Genomic DNA, 4,747 nt, shown 5'->3' on the forward strand with positions numbered 1-4,747 from the left:
TACCTCTGGTGCAAATTACTGACCTCTGTCATCATTTTAAGTGGGGGAACTTGCACAATCGGTGGCTGACTAAATACTTTTTTGCCCCACTGGATATTGTAATTCATAACTGAGAATCAGAATATATGTGATTTTGCAAATAGTTAATTCTGCTGAATAGAATAAATGTAACAAACATAAATCAGAAAACGTATGAAATGATTGTAACAGGCCTCAGTGTTGGTGCTGCGTGGGAAGAACAGGAGACACTGAGGCTGCACTAACCTCAGACAATCTGACTTTAACATGTAGTTATATTGTGATGAACAGAGTTATGAAGTATTTCTTTGAATTATAAAGAGATGATGGTGGAACCACAAAGAGTCTAATGATAAATCCTGTTAAACAGCATGAAGTGAACGAAGCATCGAGGAAAGTAAACTCGTGACTGAATGTTCTTATGTGATGGAGTCAATGTAAGAGGCCAACACAAGAGGAACATGAAGTGATAAAGTAACCTAATAATTACAGTAATTTGATTTGGCTTTTGCTCCTGCTACATCACTTCAGTCCTGCAATTAAAAAGTGTAAATTGTGGACGTTTAAACCTTTTGTAAGACGCAAAAACCTGCGTATTTTTATAACATCACTCAAACAGGGTTTTGCTCCAGTCTTTGAGGCCTACCTGTCCAGGCCAGTCAATTCTAACCCAATCAGTTACAAGTGCACACATTTAGTTACTGATAACAGGTGAGTGTTTGGCCACAGGGCCTTGGCAAGCACACCTTCACAGGGAGCAGCATGGACGGTTAGAGCTCCTCCCCAGCTTCATCTTACCACCCTTATGACCGCTCGTTTAAACGAGAGACACGTCCGACCAGTATGTAAGCTGACTGAGCCACACAGTGTCTTCAAAGACATCTGATAAGGGAAGCTTGTGTGCTGTAAGAACATCTCTGTGCAATTCAAAAAAGCCTAGAACAGGCCTTCCCTCTTCTGCATGGAGCAGAAGCTGGACATGCCCATCAGAGCACGTGAAACAGTGCATCGGCCTGCTCTTTGTGAAGCTGACAGTTTCCACAGCTGAGTCTAGTACAGCCTTAAGTTCTCCAGGTGTCTTTTTCACTGCGAGGGCCTCACCATGGATACTGCAGTGAGTCCACTGCATTTCTGGTGCCAAATTCAGCTTACTCCGCTGTGGCGACCTGTCATGGCTTTAGCACCATCCATGTAGACTCCACTGCACCTTTTCCAATCCAGCCAATTCTCTTGAACGGATGCATTCAGGAGCTGGGAAACGTGTTCAGCTGTAGTTCTTGTCTGAAGTGACTTACAGAACAAAGTCCTCTCGAGCTGCACTTTGATGTTCATATCCAATATAAACAAGCAAATTGGCCATATCTGCAACATCTGTAGTCTCAGTGTGCGCTTTTATCATCTGTCATGGATCCTGTTCATCGCCAACCTGTGTCGTTGGTAAGCGTCACCAAGCTGTTTGGCAGCCTTCTCCTCGCACGTGATGCCTGTGAACTCTTTGGCTAACAAGCACAGCTGTTCACCAACTGTGTGTAGCTTAGCTGCTGTTGCTATGAGGAGACTGGCACTGAGGCTTCTTGTGCATTGGCTATGGGTGTAGCACAAGTTCAGTTTTGTGCTTTGATGGATGCAAAACACAGGAAACCCTGACAAGGACCCTCTATAACAGCATAAGTTATATCTGGATACATAATATGATAAAAATATTTCAGGTAGCAAAGAAAGTGGAACACATGTTTCCAAAGTCCAGTACATAAAAATAAGATGCCACCCATGTTCTCTCGCTTGTCCAGTTCAGGGTTGGTGGGGGCACAACACCACCACCCTGCTCCGCCTTAATGATTGACCCCTAACCATCCAAAGATCCAGCCTCTCCTGCAGCAAGTAGCACCGAGCTGAACACTTGCATACTGAACGATTTAAAGTTTTGAAAAAAAAAATAAAAACCATGTTAAAGCAAGCATGTGATTGGCAGTTCATTGAGCAACAAAGCTGTCCTATTAAAAAATGCACCATTATAATTTGTGTACAAAGATAAGATAAGATAACCTTTATTAGTCCCACACGTGGGAAATTTGTTTTGTCACAGCAGGAAGTGGACAGTGCAAAAGTTATATAGCAAAAATTAGAATACAATAAGAATAAATACAGTACACAACTGTACAGAATAGAATAAAATAAAATACTATATACAGTAGAAGAAATAGAATAAAATATACAATAGGATAAAATAGAATACAAATGCTTTATACAACTGAGTAAAAATACAACTTTGTCAGAAAAAGATGTAATCATTAATTAGTTTTTTCCTTTTCTGTGCAAAGCGAACTTCGATTATCGTAGTCGTACACGAAAGACGCCCGACTCATTACTACTTGAGGTTCAGTCAATAATCTGACAGCAGAAATCTGCCACGCCGCTCCTTAAGTAGCCGGGCTGATGGCGTCTGATACACCGCAGGTGTGTTGGGGGAACTCTGAGGATCACAGCCACCTGAACAGAACACCCAACATCCCAGCTCCTAACATAATGGTCAGTTTATTTCAAGACAACTAGACTAACCTAGTTTGCAGTTGCAGCTCTGTTTCCTGCTCGTTATACAGAAACTACCAAAGGTACTTAAGTGGTAATAACTTAGAGATGATCACACGACTATTACCACTTTATTACCGAGCTTTTTGGAAAGTGCTACTGGTGTTCTATAACTGTATCTGTAGCTAGTTAGTATATATTCCTTTTGTGTGTTTTTTCTAAAATTATTTATATTACAAAGTCATATTAGGGCCACATATAATATTCACTTTTTCTTAGAGTTGAAATTTCAAGAGTAAAGGTATAATTCTGTTTTGAAAAACAGACAAAATGTGCAGGTAGCAGTTATTTGAAAACTGCTATCCTCTACAAAATGCCTTCTGTAGATAACTTGATAAAACAAACTGATCACATCATACACACATGAGAGTGTAACCATCAATAACCTTGCATCTGTCCATTACCAGCCTTTTCATTGTGTACAAATCTGTTTCCTGTTTTATTTTGAAAGTCGCTTGTCCTGTGTTCAGTGTATTTTTTGCTTCCTCCCAGTCTCACAATCACAGATCTGTTCCAGCTGTGTTTCCCTCCTGTTTCTCATCCCGACAGAGGACTGTGTATCGTGCATTGTCCCACATTGCTTGTTTTTCTTGCTACTTCCTGCTCCTAGTTTCCAGTTTATTTTGTTGTCTGTTGTGTTTGAGTTTCCTACAGCAATAAAAGCAGCCTCTTTCAGGCCATCTTGAGTCTGCATTTGGGTCCTACCTGTGCCTCCCACACAGCGCTGCCCTGACGGTGGCAGTTTGGACACTTCCCTCAGCTTTCTTACTCACCAGGATGCATTTTCACTCATGTTATCCCTTACTGTGTGCCTTTGCAATGCTGCTGATGCTCATTGCATCAGCAGCATTGCAGAAAGTTCTATAGGACAGAACTTTCTCCCACCACAAGATTGCTTTTCTTTTCTTTGGGGGTCCTGTCCTAATTCTTTTCACCTCTGGGATTCAGTCCATTACATTGTGATGAGCCATCGGCGTGTTATCGGCAGATAGCTTAATTAAGTCCTGCATACCAATAAATCATGTTCAGCTCCTTCTAATGGTTACAGTTGCTCCAAGACAGTAACAGTAAAAGATGAAACTATTTCAAATCAAATCACTTTTTTATTGTCATATCACAGGTACACTGGTACAGCACATGCGAGTGAAATTCTTGTCTGCAAGCTTCACAAGCAACAGAGGTGTGCAAAATACGAGAAACATAAGAACAAGCAAAATATATGAATCTCTGAGAATTATAAAAATAATTATATGTACAATCTGTTACGTGACGGCTGTGTGCAGGCAGGAAAAAGAGCCAGAGTACAGACAGTCGGAGACAAAAGGTGAACTTAAATACAGCTTTAACGCCAAAAAGGAACAAAACTGAGACTCCGAGGTAAACTTTGGCAGACGGCACACACAGCAAGACACGCGTAGATCACAACACCGACAAACTGAAACACAGGCCTTAAATACACAGAGGGAGCAATCAGGGGCAACAGGAGGGAAAAACAGCTGGGGCAAATCAGGCCTAACGAGACAAAGGAAGCAAAACCAGATACATTAACATCAGACATGCACCTCCAAAGTAAAACAGGAAACATAACACAGACTGAACTTAAAGACAGACTCACAGGCAGGCACTGCAGAGGGAACAGAGACGTAAACCATAAGACAGAACTCTAACAAAGAAACCAAAGACTAGAAATGATAAACAATATAATAAACTCAAAACTCTGGGCCAACGACCCAGGCATCCTAACACACTCTACTTGGGAAAAAATAAAGGAAAAGTCAAATAAACACAAAAACCAGCGGTAGCCTGTCGCGACGAGGCTGCCATACTTGGCGCCATCTTAAGCTGGCTACTTAAACAATACAAAATGTTACAGAGTTTACAAAGTTAATGAATAGCACTAATATAAACAAATCACTAATTATAAATGTAAAGAATATTGACAAGAATATAACAGACGTGGAATATATATGACTGAAATTTGACTCAGCATGTGCAAAAAGGGTGTGACTACTGCAGTGAGAAAAAGGTGAACGGCCATCTTTAAACAGATGGGTGGCTTATGACACCAACGATCAAGCTATAATGCAGTTTTGAGATCCCCCCCACGCCTTAACGCCCACTCACATCCTGGGCCATCTGA

The sequence above is a fragment of the Haplochromis burtoni genome, unplaced genomic scaffold (assembly GCF_018398535.1).
Source record: "Haplochromis burtoni strain Fernald_Lab_line unplaced genomic scaffold, NCSU_Asbu1 Contig_613, whole genome shotgun sequence".
Lineage (NCBI taxonomy): Eukaryota > Metazoa > Chordata > Actinopteri > Cichliformes > Cichlidae > Haplochromis > Haplochromis burtoni.